An 18,215-nucleotide genomic window follows, 5' to 3' on the forward strand; every position below is an offset into this window, starting at 1 on the left:
ATCCAGCAAGCACAAAATGAGTGCCAGTTTTAATGCACAGGTCCGCCGCCTATTATAAGCAGATTATCCTAGCGTAACAGTGGCCACTGTGGCTGAACCCCTAAAGAAGTCGGTTTCGAGGGGGATGGACGTGATTACAGAAAGCAGTAATAGCAAAAAAAAGTGTAGTGGCTATTCCGTACAGTCATTCAGTACCGCACAGGCTTAAAAAAGTGGCAAGTAGATATGATATTAATGTTGCTTTCACTGCTCCCAATAAGTTAGGTAAGATATGCGCTGCCATGCAGAGGAAAAAGGAGCTGATAAAAGGCGGAAAAAGAACAGATATTGGTCCAGTGAAGCACAATAAGAACAACAGTTTTACTGATTGTCGTATGGGTATGGTTTATAAAATTCCCTTTAGCTTTGGCCAGTTGTACGTAGGGAAAAGGGGTGGTTTATCAATCAGAGGCTAATGGAACACAAAAGGTCGTTAACCGGTAGATCACCTAATCTTTCCCTACATTGCCAAGATTGTAACTGCACGCCAGAGTTAGATGAATGCACGATATTGTACATGCACAAGAATGAAGATGCGCGTCTTATGATAGAGGCATGGCACATCTATAAGGGTGGAATGGCGTGCGAGAGTCAACCTTCGATTACTTTACATAAGGAAGAGATGAAGTGCCTTAAAAGCTATCCCTAACGTAAACCGGCACATGTACCCGACTGACACGTGGTGATACCATTACAGAGCTTGCGCAGATGGGTTTTGTGTCTTCTTTCTTTTTTCGCCTCAGTGCTGCCTTCAGTTGATAGTCGGCGTTCGTGTTGTCCACTTCTCTTGTGTCCTGTCTGCACGCCTCACCTTTTTTGCTTAATTCAAGGAAGAAATCACCATTAACAATAGTGTCGGAAGTCAGTGTAAGAATATGCTCATTGCCCTCGAGAATGAAACACTCGGTAGACGTGACGAAACAAAGGCTGTAAGCATCGTCAGCGGACGCAGATTCAGTATCCGTCATATGAATAGTTCCCTGACGGCAAGAGATGAAAGCTGAAGCAGAGGACAGGAAGTCCCATCCCAAAATCATCGCGTAGGTACACGGGGACAGCACGACAAACTAAATGTGGTGCTGGATGTCCTGAATGAAAACACGCGCAGTGCAAACACCGGAGGGCTGAACAATTGCTGCATTAGCACAACGAAGGGGAGGACCAATATACGGTGTCTTCAGTTTTCTGAAACTTGAACACAAGTCAGTACTAATAACGGAATGCGATGCACCTGTATCAATGAAGGCTTCCGTTCGGACACCTTCAACACACATCAAAAGTACATTTGAGGGGCGCTCCCGAGGAGTTTCACATTGTCCACAGGATGCAGCTATTCCTCCTGAAGCTGCACCATTTAGTTTTCCGGGCGGTGATCGAAAGACGAAGAAGCCGGTCGAAGAGGGGAAGATGAGCGCCGCATCGGTGATGGAGAGCGACGACGCGGGAAACGCAATGAACCGGCAGCGTTGAAGTCCTGTGGAGATGGAGAACGTCGTGCATAATAATCGTAGTACGAACGCCGATGTTGTGGTACAGGGCCAGGAAACTCATCCCTTTCAAAACCGTCATAGCCACACCTTTCAACTTGCTGACGGCGTCGGCAAATCCTTGAAATGTGGACACGGATCCCGCACTAGTATCAAACCGGTCGAGGCGGGCTCCATGCATTGTAAGACGGAAGAGGTGGTGCTCTTGTAGTGATAGGATCCAGGGACACGTGCGGTGCAGGTGCCTGCTGTGGTGGCTTCTGGAAGTGTGGCACTATAGAGGCAACCTGAGCGTAAATTGGCGCAGGGAAAGGGTGTGGGCTCGGGATTTGTGGGCAGGTCACGGCAGCTATCTCTTCCCTCACGATATGGCGTAGGGCGCCACCAGGAGGCGTCGCATGAACCTCAGGAGAGCTTGACGAAGCTTGGGCGTGCAGTTCCTCAAGGATGATGGAGCGAATCAAGGCACGTAGCTCGCTGTTGTTGGATGCCTTGAAATCAGATGTGCCAGGGTGTAAGGGGAGCATATGAAGCTCATCGAGATGCTGACACGATTGATGATGTCTGCGACGGTAGTGGCGTTAAGCACTACAAGAGCATTGAATGGCACAGTCCCAATACCCTTGAGCAGGTGGCGCACACGGTCACTCTCTGCCATCGAGGTGTTCACGCGGCGGCAGAGGGCGAGCACGTCTTCTATGTACGAAGTGTAAGACTCGCCCGAGTGGTGAACACGCTCAGCAAGCTTCTTCTTGGCGATATCGGAGCGGACAGACGAGTTCGCGAAAATCTGGCGTAGTTGGTGTTTCAAGGTGCTCCAGTTGACGAAGTGGAGCTCATGCTTGTAAAACCAAGTTTACACTACGCCGCTTAGGTAGAAGGCGATGTGAGCAAGTTTTGCTGATTCGTTCCAGTGGTTAAAGTCACTTACGCGCTTGTGTAGCTCCCACCAGTCTTCAACGTCGTCACCTGAGAGTCCAGAAAACACCGGTGGATCCTTCTGAGGGGTGGTGACCGTCCAAGAAGGGGTTCCCGCAGGAACAGGCATGGTGGATGTCGTGGTATTGGTCTGTTGGTCTTGAGACATGGTCTAATGCAGTTGGTAGAGGCGGTGACCCGAGCGGAGCTCCAGGGATGTAGCGTATGTGAAGCTGGAGAGAGACCGGAAGCGAGAGGACGAAGAAACCAGATAGCACACTTCACCACTTGTGAGACAAGGTTTTGGCAGCCAGTCTCTTCTTTATTCTCCCGAGTGAGAGCCCTACCACCAGATCCCAAAACGGTGATGATGAGTATGTACAGGTGAGAATATGAAGCATATGAATAATGCTCACTATATATATATATATATATATATATATATATATATATATATATATATATATATATATATATATATATATATATATATATATATATATATATATATATATATAGTACGTTCTTTCCGAGTAATGTTGTAAGTTAAGCACTGCTACGCCTCTACGCTTTACAGGAAAAAATAATTTTAATTATGGGGTTGTACATGCTCAAACCACGATCTGAGTATGAAACTTCCATAGTGGGGGACTCCAGAAATCCGGACCACCTGGGATGCACACCAATCTAAATACACGGGTATTCTCGCATTTTGCCGTCGTTGAAATGCGGCGGCCATGGCCAAGATGCAATCCCGCGACCTCATGCTGAGCTGCCCAAAACCATAGCCAGTAAGCAGCCACGGCGGGTTCAGTAAAAACGAAACCAATTACAAGTGTAATTAGTTGACTTAAAAACGTACGCAATGCTGCCAAGCCCGAGGGCACGGGATGAAAACTCGAACGCGGCGGCTGCATTTCCATGGGGCGAAATTGAAGTACACACACGTATCACGAATCGGGTGCGCGTTAAAAAACCACGGGTGGTCAAAATTATTCCGGTGTCCCCCACTACAGCATGCATCATAATCATATCGTCGTTTTGGCGCGTAAAACCTCGAAATGTAGTAGTTAATTACAAAACTACCCACAAATCTAATTGATTACACTTACATGTAATTCGGTACGTACATGTCTGGCGCTTTGGTGCCGCTGTTGCCTCAATAACCACCAATTTCATTCTTTGTGTATGCTTGTGCTGTTTTCCTTTCTTCAAATTGAGTAAGGACGGAACATTTTGTGGCTCGTGGCGCTACCATGCACCCAGTCAGCGAACTCAGGCCGATATCAGCACCGGCAAAAGAAACGCGCTTATCAAGCGTCACTACTACGGTCAACAACTTGCGCACTCCTACGCCACCTTGTTGGCACGAGATCGCTATTTCAGCCAAGCAGCAGCAGCAGCCAACCGTTGCTTGCGAGGAACATAGATACGCACAGAACACTCCAGCGCGATGCCGCGCTCTGCCGAGCGCCAGTGCAGATTCGTGTCGTCTACTGCGTTGCTCGGTTGCATCAAAGTTGCATGCGCTGAATCCAACTCCACTCGCAGTAGTGTTGCACTTGCACGAGCAGACTCGCAGCGACGAAACCAGCCTTGTGTTAGCCACCCGCAAGCAAACGGCTCGCTATATCCCTCGGAAGCAAATGAACCGCATTGCCTTCAAGCAAATTGTTCTCTCTTGAAAGCAATGAATTTTTTTTTATAATTACTGCCAGCCTTCACAGAAGGCCTTCGGCAGGAGTGGGACGTACATAGCAAACAAGCAAAAATGCATAACAGGAAAAAGAACGAGCTTAGCAATATGTGAATCAAGTAAAAGAATACGCAATCTAACAAGACATGAATATTAAAAAAATCAGACCATCAGCCCGCTCGGTGAGCTGGCCTGTGGCGAAAAAAGTTGGTCGAATGAACTGCACATCGGTACACTGTTCGTACAGTAGATGTGACGAAAAGTAAAAACAAATTTGGTACCTTTCTTGAACAGCTGGAGCTAGCAAGAGGAACAAATTGCTTTTCCGCGATCAAAAACTTTAATGGCGTCTATTTAGTTCATTAAGGCCCAATCTGGTGAAACCGCCGGCCTTTTATATGCTGCACACAAACACAAGGCTGAGTTTTCCATGACAGCGATGCACTACTGAAGCGGCATTCTTTAGAGTGCAACACTGGCTTGCCGAACACTAACAGACGATCCGAGGCCACGTTATCAAGCGTCAATGTGCATGCGCAAGCTTTATTCGATGCGTGGCCACGGTGGTTACAATGTCACTTCATGGAGCCTGGCCGCCTGGCCGCGCGCTCGCGTGTTCGCCCGAACTCTTCTCATCGCTGCACATAGGAGGTGAAGGGCTTCGATGCCAGTGCCGAAGCGGAACAAGATCATGTGCTCTGCACAGCAGTGAACGGACCTTTAATTATCAGCGATGGCTGCATTTTGATTTAGCAAATGCTTTAATACCGAGAACTGCACCCTCGAGCTCAAAAACAAAATTTTTTAGAGCATTTGACCTTTAAAAGCAGACTGTGTTTCTAAAGCGACTATATATAAGTAACGTCACCAAGAACCTTGCAAGACACGTGACAAGGTTCCACTGACCATCTTAGTTACCGAGTGTTTCTTTTTATTTTATAGACTATACATTTTTTTTTACAGATCCCCTGTGGCAGATAGCGCAATTATAGTTTTTGGGCTTGGTTACTCGAAGAGGTGGGTAGAAAAAACAAAACAAGCTTGTTGCTCTTGATGCCCGCAACATCAGTTGTTTTTACCACATAGGATGTCTAGACTCTTTTTTCTTGTTCATTGACTCAGTGCGTACCTCCAAATGTGCGCGAAACTGTGCTCTCTCTTTTTGTCCCTATACCCCCTTCTCCCAGAGCACGGTAGCAAACCGGACGTGCGTCTGGTTAACCTCGCTGTCCTCCCGTACTTCTCTTTCTCTCTCGCATATTTCCTTCTCGTCCCCTTAACCCAACGCGGAATCACAGAAAAGGATCCTGTTCTGCCACTAGACCTCTTCACCTCTCTTCTGAACATTAAGTCCAAACACCAAGTCCTCCCGCTATCATAGACGAGTTTGCATTACAGGCAATAACGGCAGTCTTACTACAGACATTACAGGCATTAACGGCAGTCTTAAATCCTACCTTTAGTGCTTTCACTTTCGTGGAATGAATTTGAACAGATTCGTGAACTAAACCACTTAATGGGGCAGTAGTATCAATAATTCAAGCCTCCCAGGATGCTGCACTTTCAGCATCACTCCGGTGCTTTTCAATTCAAGGCTGCATCGACCGTTGCCTGCACAACCCTGCGTGGAATGCATCTATTTATTGTCGTTTAGTTTGATCTTGTGGAAACCCTGAAAACTTGAAATCAAGGTCAATTAATCGAAGTCTCAGCCTACATTTCTTAAATGATTCACGGAATCTGGCAGTGGACGCATACGTACAGCATACGTCTTCGACGGACCACGGCACTGAGCCCGGAGCGCTGCATTCTGAGCAGCAGAATGACTGCTTGTCATGCACTATCGATCATACGGAAGCCATGCCGAACATGCACTGATAATTGAACGTATGATATTTTCACAAAGCTCCTCACCTTTAGGCAGCATTCCATATATTTCATTTGCTTCAAGTCTTCCGAAGTGATAGGTCGGGTCTGGTTGTCGCCAAATATGGTGTCCAGTTCTTGGTGCATGAGTTCCTGGTGCTCCGAGTACAAACCAATAAGATACAGAGCCCAGCTCATTCCCATGGATGTCGTGTCGTGACCCTTTAAATTCGTTGTACACAACATTTTACATAAGACAAACAAAAAATAACACAGCGCTGTAGCAAATAGTACAGGCTTTATCAAAGGGTTTGTTTAATTAGAGAACTGCTTTTTAATCTCCACAGAACATAAAGCGGCGACATTAATTTCTCTTGGCAGTCCCACGAACAGTCGACGAATGGCACAAGCCACAATACAGAGCTGAATTTCTTTTGTTACATCATGAGCTAGTCACCTTTAGGCGTCTTCCACGCCCCCCCCTCCCCCCCCCCCAATCATTATAGAGCAATACAACTTTCCGCTCAGCTTCGTCAAGAGGAAGGTATAGCTGGAGGCCAACTCCGGTCCTTCAAGTCAACGACATGTTAAAGCGCAGAAATGCTCTCGTGAGATCAACGTTGGACCAATTTGAATTAATTTTGTTGTATATGAGAAAGGTAGAGTCTACCAAATATATGAAACATAATTTTGATTTAGAATTTATTACATGATATCTCTTTTCTGAAACATTGCCGCAAATGAACAAGTTTCAAAATAAATGAACCACGAAATTTACAAATCCGTAACTCTGCAGCAAACACAGATATCGTAGTTCTCTCAAGTGCATCTGTTAGAGCACCTAAAGTGGGCAGGTTGGACGTACGAGCTTAGAGCTTACGTGACGTTTTTTGCAATACGCACAAACGTTTTGCAAAAGTCCTTCTACCAAATTAGTCATATATTTCAGAGCGGTGTATGATGCATCAATTCTGTCCTCTTTATATGTCCCAATTGGTACAGTTTAACAAATTCTGATATATTCATGTATCGCTGAGTTTCACAGCTAAAAATAAAGTGCTTGGGTATTGCTCACATTTCAAAATCTTGAAAAATTTGTGAAAAAATAATTTAGATAAGAAATCTGCTTGTTACAGTAAGTATATTGCAATTTTTCTTTTAAATGCAACAAACCTAATTAAATTCGGTGGAATGGATGCCGAGGAAAACGCTTTCTTCGTTCCCATGTATTCAGACAGAAGACCCCGAGATAAAGCTTCCCCTTAATTGCTTGCTTATAGGAAAACATGACTAGCAGGAGTCGAGGCCAAATTAACGATGTCACTCGTAACAGCGTACTCACGCTTTCTCCAAACCATCCCAAAAAGAGAAAAAAAAATTTCCAGGCCAAAGCTTCAATGTCCGGTCAAAATAGAATGACAGCGAAAGTTGTGAAATCAGCGCCACGCTCTCCGCGCAATAAGATGGCACGAGCTTGACTACATATTTCAGGACAACATTCATTTGGGCTAAATGGTGCATACTTGAATTAGTAAGGAACAGCGCCAACTAAGACGATCACAAGTGGGGAGAACGACACAGGACAAGCGCCAACTTCATCTATCTTTATTCAGCGAAAAATCAGCATATATAAGGAAAATCACAGACATGCGCACAATGACCATAATGCATCATCTGCCAAACCGTTCTAGATAGGACATTTCGCTTTTGAAGAGGGTCCCGGAAGTATCACTAACACAGTTTTTTTTCCTCACTGTTTCCTCACTGTGATCGTCTTAGTTGGCGCTGTTCCTTCCTAATTCGACTACATATATCGCCATGTTAGACATTTACGTCGATATGGGCTTCTTGGACGCTTTGATACCGTGTACAATGATCTCATGCTTGTACACAATGCCGTGAACAAAGAACTCTCATGTTTGTGCTTCTGCACAAATATGATAGTTCTGGGCTACCGGATGCGAGGGGCGGCTATAATTTGCACGCGGCACTCCTTTCTTACCGCCGCAAGTTGTCCTATCACGGTCAATGATAAGCTTTGCTGCTGCTGCCGCACGGATTTTCAAGCCACTCAGAAGAGTGCAGAATGGTTCTACAACAAAACAAAAGTTTAAGATAACAGTTGACCTTAGGTATGCTTGTTAAAGACAAAAAATCTATGGGCACCTTGCTGAGGTAAACTGCGATATTCGAAAGCCTATCTATGACTGCCTCTTAGGCACGTACCCAGGATTTCTTTCTGGAGGGGGGGGCGCAACCCAAGATAACTTTTCTATGCAAATATCAATAGCACAAATATCAATAACGCCTACCATTCGCCATAAAATCGCACACACCCACAAAACAGAAATGAAATAAGGTGTATCTTACAGGTACGCCTGTGCGATACATCTCTCCTTTACTTGGCAAACAAAGAACTACGTCAAATGGACTCGCGCAGGGAAGAAGCGCAGGAAGAAAACTGCCAAGAAGAAGTAAAGAAGCGAAAGTGTAAAGATTGCTTTAGTAGAATAGAACCTAAATAAACAGCAGTTGGCAACAAGGGCACACGGACCGGATCGAGTTCTGTTACTACGCCAGGCAATCACATAAGCACACAAAATCGTCGTCATGCGGCCTTTTCAAAATGGCGTTGTACTTGATATACCTCCGGATCATCTGCTATTCTTAAAGAGTCTTTTCATCGCGAAAGCAAGGACGTGTGCAACCGACATGGACAAAGTGTATGGAGTCTGAGCATTTTACTTTTCAAAAGTCTGCGGTGAAGTTCATTTCACTGGTGAACTCGTTTTACTCATAAAACTTCACTGCCTACTGAAGTGAAACTTCCCAAGAAATAGTTGTAGTGAGGCGAGCATGTTATTTCGGTTCAGTAAAGAATTAGGCATTCGCAATTCCACTATAATAGGCGAGAGGAAAGGTATAAAATTACGCGCTAATAATTTTATTTTTGTAGTTGGCCCCTTATTTGGGTAACAGGAAAAGTTTGAAGTACGAATTATTTGCACCATCGCGGAGGAGCAGTCGCTCGCGGTTATGAGGGCGTGGGCGGGGCTTCATTGCAGTCTTAAGTTGTATGCGATTATAGTAGCGTTTTTTGAATTAGCTCTGGAAGAATTATTTTAATTCTGGCTCTTACAAGTTAAGTGCCACAACCGACTCGTATTGTTATTTGAGAAGTTACGTAAAGATGCGTGGCCGCCAGTTGCGCACAACCGCGTATGGCGCAAGAAGCTGCGATTCTACACGTACTGCGCCCACCGCAGAGGGTTGAAAAAACACCTAAATAGGCACAGCAAAGAAGTGGCTACGTTAGGCGACTCTAATGATAACTGTAGAAGCGTCATTCAGGGGCCGAATCTTATAACGGTTCGGTTGGGGAACCGTTCGTTCGGCCTCGCCTGATTGGCCAAAATTTTGGTTACGTCACAGGTTGTCAGATGCAGCGGGGCGGTATCGCAATTAATGAATACGTGACGCATCTGTCAATCATCTTCAAAGCGAACCGGGCGGAACCGGCGAAGGGGTAGTCCGCTTTGGGTTCCGTTCCTATGGCTTGGCTGTTGGCTTGCAAGCCTGGCCGCGCGCGCCGGTCGCGCGACCACGGAGACACGCGGCGTCGCACGCGCGTGCGTTGGTTGCTTTGGAGGATGTGTTGCTTGCGTTCGTCGTCTGCTTGGCGTTGCTCTTTCGGTGCCGACCAGGGCTGGAAGTGTGATACGCGTTCGAAGAACTCACGGATAATGAGTTGGACCGCAATTGCCGGCTTTATAAGTAGACCTTTTGCAGGCTACGCTATCATATGGAGGAGACTCGGGTGTAAGCGTACCAGTGGTCATTCCGCGCAGAGGAAGGAATATTGCGCGCTGCGGTTCATCGCCACGGCCTGCAGCTCCCGGAGGTCAGTCGGACGCGAAGTATTAATCGAAATGGCCTAGATCTATGCGGCCGACATTGTCCACAAAGTTGCTCTCGCAATTACTGTGTTGGCAGGTAGAAGGGCTGGGTCAGCTTTCCCGTGACCTCCGCTTCAAAGTCAATGCCAAGGAGATATTTGCATGATGAGATCGAATTCCCAGTGCTATCGCCAGCGTGAAAATCTAGCAGATCGCCGTTCAGCAGTCAGAAGGGTTCAACCTAGGCTGGTTCATCGCTTCCTTCGTTCGGCTGATAAAACAATACAGTCAGGAGGGGAAGATATTCTGGAGATCTCTTATTTGGCTGCCCTTTTTTCTTCAGTTCGGGAGCGCCACACTTTGTTCCTGAATTTCACGGCACAGCGAGCACCGTGAACACCGTACTCTTCGATTTTACCTCGCGTAGTCAACGCAGGGTCCGTATATCGTAATGTTCGATTTCAAGTCCCACTGCTTCTATCACGCGACGCGCCGTAGTGCAGATCGCCGGGATAGCGGCAGCACGGCGGCGAGCGAGTCATGTCCGAGCCGATGATGAAGAGCAAAAAAAGAAGGAAAATTGATATAGTCGGCTAGTAAAGGTGTCCCTAAGAACCAGTTCACGGTTTTCTCGCGCTCGCTACTTAAGAATTGCTGGCAGTGCGTTCCTGTTGCGTGCATCGTGAGAGCTCCTGGTAGCAGACGACAGAGCGCTGCGCTCTGCCAACTCATTTAAGCTTGCAATACCGCCTGTCGGCTGAGAATGAAAAAGAATGAAATGAATAAATTATTTGTGCATTGCGTAAACGCCGGGCACCACACGTTTATACTTCAGAACTTGTCGTATATTATTTAATTTATATTTTACATTAATTTAGCAAGCAGAAACATTCTGCAATTCCTCGATTAGCTCGTGATATGACGTACACTTCAAAGGTGGCACCGTCTCATCTATCGATCGCTTCCTCCCCTTCTTGAACCACCGGTTTGGGAGCGGCACATCTAGTGACGTAAGCGGCGAAGCGAACGGTTCGTATTCCGAACCATTGGAATGGAATGGAAAACTTTATTGATTCTTTTAAGGTTTTAGCGGGTCGAGGCCGAAGTCTTCGTTCTTGAAGCTTGGGTCCTCTTCAGCCATGGATGGGCCCCTAGTCCAGGGCTCCACTGAGCCGGGCCGCCTCGCGCGCGTGCGCTATAAGAGCTCTTTGAGCCTCTAGCTCGCGGCTGGTGAGCCAGCTCTCCCATTGCTCCGCACTTGGTGTTTTGTGTTTGTGGAATGCCTGGTTTCTTGTACACTCCCATGTAATGTGGTATAATGTTGGTTTAGCTCCACACCACGGACAGGTTGCGCTATACTGCGTGGGGAACATCCTACTTAGTATTGTAAGTTTGGGAAGGTGCCCGTTTGCAGTCTCCGCTATCCTGCGGCCTCCTCCTTTGTTAATGCTTTATGTGGTGGGGGATATTGATATCTTAGCCCCTTATAGAGGTTTAATAGCTCTGAATAGCTGTTCCCGCAGTTTATCTGTGGCCCCTCTGGGGCGGTTGACGTCCCTGCTCGGCTGGTCTGTCTGCCCCTTCGTTGCCCCTGATCCCTGCGTGGCTTGGTATCCAGATAATGTTATGTGTGGGTTGTCCCTCAGCGATTGGAACTCTGCTGAGGATCATCAGCGCCGTGTTACTAATTCTGCCTCTTATATAGCTCCGGCACGCCTCTTGTGAATCTGTCAGAATATTTAGGGATATTCCTGTTCTATAACCTTCTTCCGCTGCCAGTGCGACAGCAATTTCCTCTGCCTCGGTTATGTTCCGAACCATTAAAAGATTCGGCCCCAGAACACACGGAAATTTCCTCCACTTCCGGCGGCGTTTTCTCTACTTCTTTTTTTAAATAAGAAGATGTGGATCCATAAATATTTTCATAAACAACGGTTAAATTTGTTAATTTTCGCTTTTCATTGCTGTTTGGCTGTTGCCTTGGCTCTCTGCCTTAGTAGATCGCTTAATTTCTCGAATCCTTGCGACTTTTGTTTCCAGTTAGCAATTTTGCACGAAAAGAGCTGTACAATTAGGGAAAAACCAGACGAGGTAACGGGTGGCAGTGACATTGCCTATGAGTTTAAGGGTTATTGCAGGGTATGATGCTGGGCGCTGTCTCGCATTATTTTATTTTCCAACTTATCTAACCCTATTCACGGGTATATGGTTCCGAGGATCTGTCAGCGTCGCGGCAAGCCGTCACTCGAGGAAATAATGAAACAAAAAGAGATGTTAAACGCAATTAGCATTTTTTCTAGCCGCAACTCGTTCCACGTGCATACAGACCAGCTCACCACGGATTGAATCCCTTTCCTAGTCCATGGATCAGTCTAAGCGAAGAAGATTGAAGTAACGAAGCAACAGCGATGCACGTGACTATTAAATAGACGGTGACAACTGAATGTATCTCGAGTTAATCGCGCGGGCGCCGAATTAATGACGAAACTGGCCTTCACACGCCAGGAGACTCCAATAACTACCTCCATCCAAAAGGAGTGAAAAAGGCAGCAAAATGTTGACCACCGAATAGCTGTCGCCTCAACATTGATTTGGCGGCGCTTTAGGAATGTGTGTGAGAATTGGTGGGCGTGGGCGGGGTGGGGGGCTATGCGTCTTAATTTCGGGGGTGGGGGGGGCGACCTGTGAGGGTACGTGCCAGCTGCATCTGTTGCTGCTGTCTGAACTGTTCTGCGAACGGACGCCGCCGTGGCAGCCTGCATGGGATGCAGTCACAGCCATTTGAGCTGGAAGATTTGTCGCCAATGTGCGCGCACCTCCACGCACTTGTCTGCGCTTTCCCACACGCCCACTCGCACGGCGCTACTTGCATGGCGCCTCCACTTTGCTCCTGTGGCCGGTGGAGCCTCCTCTCCTTGCTCCCCTCGCCGGTGATCATCGCTTTCCTGCGTCCACCACGGACTGCTCCCGGACACTCATGAGGCACTAAAGGCTTACGCATTAAAAAAAGCCGCACTAAGATGTCAAAAATTACGTAACGCTTACTTGACCGATCATAATTTGCTTCTAACGTCCAGAGGTGAGAACCGTTAGAGTAGAACACGACAACGCCAGACTGACAGTGCTGTCTGCGCCGACTGCTGATAACCAGCATTGCTATCGGCGAGGGCACAGAGTTCTCGGCACTAGGCCTGCTGCCCACAGCACGAGTGAAAACCACTTCTATCGTTCACATTACGGACGCAGCCCGCTTTCACACACACACACACACACACACACACACACACACACACACACACACACACACACACACACACACACACACACACACACACACACACACACACACACACACACACACACACACACACACACACACACACACACACACACACACACACACACACACACACACACACACACACACACACACACACACACACACACACACACACACACACACACACACACACACACACACACACACACACACACACACACACACACACACACACACACACACACACACACACACACACACACACACACACACACACACACACACACACACACACACACACACACACACACACACACACACACACACACACACACACACACACACACACACACACACACACACACACACACACACACACACACACACACACACACTCACACACACACACACACACACACACACACACACACACACACACACACACACACACACACACAGACACACACACACACACACACACACACACACATATATATATATATATATTGCGTGCTTGCTTAATTCTGGAGGGGTAACTTCACGTCTGGTGCGCAGGCTACAAAAAATAATAAACACGCTTCCATCTATGTCTTACGCCCGTAATGTAAAATCGCGGTTTTGGTATGCCCTGGTATGATCACAGCTCTAAACACCCTCAGCGACAAGTACAACAGACAGTGCGCAATACTAGATCCCTGGACATGCAGTCCCGTCATGAAAATGCTTTGTGCTCTGTGCCTTTATACCAGGGAATAGAATATAATGCAATTATCCGCCCCACCCCATCCTCCCAACCCTCCATAAAAAGGAAAAGAAGCAGCCCTGAACCGGCCACCATGCACGCCACCCTTCCCTTCAATAAATATATATTGTATTTTTTTTCCAGCGTATGATCTCGTCCTCGACCGGTGTATATAAGTAGAAGGCGCGAATGGTTGTGCAAGCCCTGCATTACGAGCTGCTAGTAAAATATCTCAGCTGTACCGTGCTGCGTTCAGTAATATGGCTAAAATTTTGAAGACCTTTCTGAATGGCACAGAAGATGGCAGCGAGCTCATGATGGTACTAATTCGAAATGGCCTTGCGAATTACGATGTATGAGGATATGTACTGCACCTCAAACATAAAAGTGTCCATTCTTCTCGAACATCTTCCTCGGTAAAATTTTCAGGGTCCTTGATGTGTTCTCGGAGGAGGATATCGAGGAATGGTTTCCTGGTCTTTCCTTTCACGCCGTAGATGTCACTTTCCAGAGATGCTTCCTCGAGAGACTCTTGTAGCTCGGGACACGACAAAAGTTCTTTCTTTCGCTCACGGATAACCTGCAAAATTACACCGGGTGGATGTGGTACTACAAACTCATTGCATAGCTAAAGCCATTAGGATGACAGGCAAAAGAAACAGAGGGCTACTTAACAAGTAATAAGGACAAGTTGAAGTTGGACAAGAAGAATAGTAATAAGGACAAGTTAGTCTATGTTTACGGTGAAAATGCTGCTTCGCATGTATGCGTTCATGCTGCTTTTTTATAATGATCTTCAACGAACTCTTTGAAGCTCTCACGAGCAGCAATTTTCTACGTTATGTCACTGCACGACAAAGGAACAATGGAACGAAGGCCCTTCTACCATCATTTACCACAGTTCCGAATCAGCCTATTGCATCCTATTTCAGCTAAGTTCCTAATCTCATCACACCACCTAATTTCATGTCAACTTCGACTGTATTACCCAACCCATTGGAACGCTTTGCATTGCTATAAAACATCGTAGCTACCAGTAAAGTAGTCAGATTTTGTGTGCTCTCTTTTGCATTACTTTCTGCTCGATACACTTCGTGCCTTCGCGCAGGATCTTACCTACGAAGACAAGTTACATCTACCAGAAGTAAACCTTTCTTTGGGAATTGTAAGCTTCATAGCTGCAGCACGTTTGTAGCGGCAGACAGTACATGTTAAGCCTGTGCGCATGAACCTATGATGTGTGTTCTGTTTATGAGCTTGTGTGTGTGTGCAACTAATGTTTAGTAAAAAAAATTTAGGACCCATAAATGAAAAAGAAAGCACTCCCATGTCTGATCGTTCATGTAAGTAGGCCAAATTCTCTTATCGCCATGACTTTGTAGCTTTATGTATGGCTGATCACATATCGAATACTTGAGCCGTACGAGTGCAAAGATCACCGTCATAAAGAAGTTGAACTGTTCCTTTAGAAATAATAAAATCCCCTCAACTGTCACATTCTCTTTACCGAAGGCTTCCCATATATGAAATACACGCTACTGGCCTAAATTTTGCGGCGCGGATGTTTAATTATTTCGCGTATGGCACTTGGCCACTTCTTGGATATTCAACGCCACCAACTATAATCAGCGATGTGACCACGAAAGAACGGCGCCGCGTTAGACATTGTCAAAAGGCACAGACGTCAGCGTAAGAGATGAAGGAACTGGAGCAGTCGCCTACAATGAAGTGCCGTAATGGGCTTTGTGCATTCATTGTGGACTAAGACTCTCTTTTATATTTTTAGTGCATAGTCTCAATGAAATACTTGGCAGAGGAAGTTGCAGTTTACGCCTTAGGAAGCGATGGCGTATGCACATGCGCAACGTGAGAGACAATTCAATAAATAAATGCCGCTACGAGACACCTATGAAGTTTCTTGTGTTGCCATGCGTTGCTTCTTGAGCAGTCCTGTTCCTGGCACGAACACACATCAGGCATTCCTTTCTTTTAATGTTTTTTGTCAGATAGGGTAGCAAGTAATTACGAACGAGCATTGCATAACTTCAGAAGAAAGTTACTTATATTTAATAAGCGAGATTGCGAGCTCCAGCATAGCTGAACTGCAACCGCATGTAAATGTGTATCAACGATAGTGAATTAATATTTACAGCGTGTATTGACATGGAAGTTGACGGAAACATAGTGCGTGTGGGAACGTAGTAATACCCCCTTTAGGTGGCAATTCATTCGGCCCGTTGAAAATTAATGTCAGCCCATTTCTTGCACATTCAGAATCATCAAAGCGCGCAACTGTGAAGGGATTGAGCATTTTCAATTCTTCAGTGAGTTTTATCAAGTTTACAGAATGTGTACCCCATGCGAGGACCTTTACAGCACTTTCCAATATGAGAGCGTCAACATTTAATTTCAGTATACTTGTTAGTCGCCTACGTAGCTTTTTCGAGAATACGTTTGACTTAAAACACAACGAAAAACAATGAAAGAAGTGAACCGCGGTTACATGGATACATACTAACACAGTGAGCAGACGCTTGGCCAAATACCCCACTAGGTTTACTAAAACACTTTGGACATATTGTTTTAAGTTGTACCACTTTTAAATATAAATATATTAGGCAGTGCTTTCGTTTTTGAAGAACTATCAATTGGCGTGCACAACTGTGCACACAGCCCCTGAAGAGGATATGAATGAGCGTTGAACCCATTATTATTATTATTATTATTATTATTATTATTATTATTATTATTATTATTATTATTATTATTATTATTATTGATTTGAACACGTATATACATATATACAAAGAGGAAAAAAAGGGAAAAGCTGCCACTGAAAGGGGCGCTGCTCTTCACGACGGAGGGAAGAGAAACATATAAATTGCAAATAAGAAGGAAAGGAAAATAATGGAGCAGCACGAGCAACACAGATCATGCAAGGGCGCCGTACACAGACGCTCGATGAAAACGACGCGCATCCACAGCCAAGAACCAGCCTTGCCAGCGGTCGGAAAGAGTAGCTAAAGTTCCAAACGGAAGGCGTGGGCTCTTACGCATTTGCACAGGGCGATCTGCAGTGACCTACCGTCGTCAGCCAATGAACGGAGATAATGCGAGCACCTGACCTTTCTCATGCATTGCGACTTCGTGGAAGAAGTGTACTTGCAGTTGCAATGAAACGAATGAGAATCGCAAATTCACCCTCGAAATTATCGCGTTCATTTCACCAAGAGTGAGATATTTGGCTTGAATCAATGATGTGACACGAAATGTATTCAACGCCTGGCGCTGCGGATATGGCGTTTCATTCGATGAGCAGCGAAGGTGTTGGCAGGACAAAAGTCTTATAGGAAACGATGTTACGTCGACATACATTCAAACGCAATAACAAGAGCGACAATATCACGCGGAATGTTACCTTCAGAGTAAATTGATGAAGGTCTCCAATTTTCTGATGGAACAGCCTACCAGGCTTTGAAAGACGGAATATGGCGTCTATCCAGTATAACGGTGACTCTATGCGCCGTGTGAAGCTGTGACCAAGCCTGTGCACGTGAAAAAAAAAACTGAGCTTTGTAATGTCCACATCGTTATTTTTTTCGTAAGTTCAGCATGACAGCATAACTAAAATGTACACGACACAAAGTTTGATTAGCGATTAAAAACACTTACACTTGGATGGCTTGAACATAATCCGAATGCTGGTTACTTTGAGCATTGATCGTATAACCCATTATAGTATCTGAAAATGAAAGTTTTAATTATCATAGCTATATAAAAATGCCTGATGTCATGACTACTGTGAAACGTGAGAGCATGTGGCGTGTATAGATGTATTCATACGCATCAGCCCTGCACTAAAAAAGCCTTCACTGTCAATAGGACGCACGACAACACTGTGGTATTATCGTGCACTTAATCTAGTACCTTTCCGCGTCAGATAATAAGGTAAGTAATGCGTATATCAGAGAATGCTAATCGTGGCGCTCCATTTGCCGCATTTATGTTATGTAGTGGTCAACTGTACAATTTACTTTCTCAAAAATAGTGGTGCTGCTATATTATTCCTGACTCATTTCATTCGTGGGAGCATAGTGCATCGAGTGGGCAGTCGCGCGCAATTTTGCGTGTATTCGTGGGCTTCTTTCACGCTCGAACAAAAAAAAAAAAAACACTTTTATGTAGCACACATTGAGCCACAGAAACCTGTATCGGGAGTTTTTAATGTTGCTCTACAATTTTATTATTGGCACTTTTCATCTAAACATAATATTTGAGAAGTTGATTAATT

General features: G+C 45.7%; 1 pseudogene; it reads right to left on the minus strand.

Annotated features, from left to right (window-relative positions):
- The window catches only part of LOC142580103 (cytochrome P450 4c3-like), a 55,807-nt pseudogene that overhangs the window by 25,425 nt on the left and 12,167 nt on the right, over positions 1-18,215 (minus strand).

This window comes from Dermacentor variabilis, chromosome 4, assembly GCF_050947875.1.
Source record: "Dermacentor variabilis isolate Ectoservices chromosome 4, ASM5094787v1, whole genome shotgun sequence".
NCBI classification, from domain to species: domain Eukaryota; kingdom Metazoa; phylum Arthropoda; class Arachnida; order Ixodida; family Ixodidae; genus Dermacentor; species Dermacentor variabilis.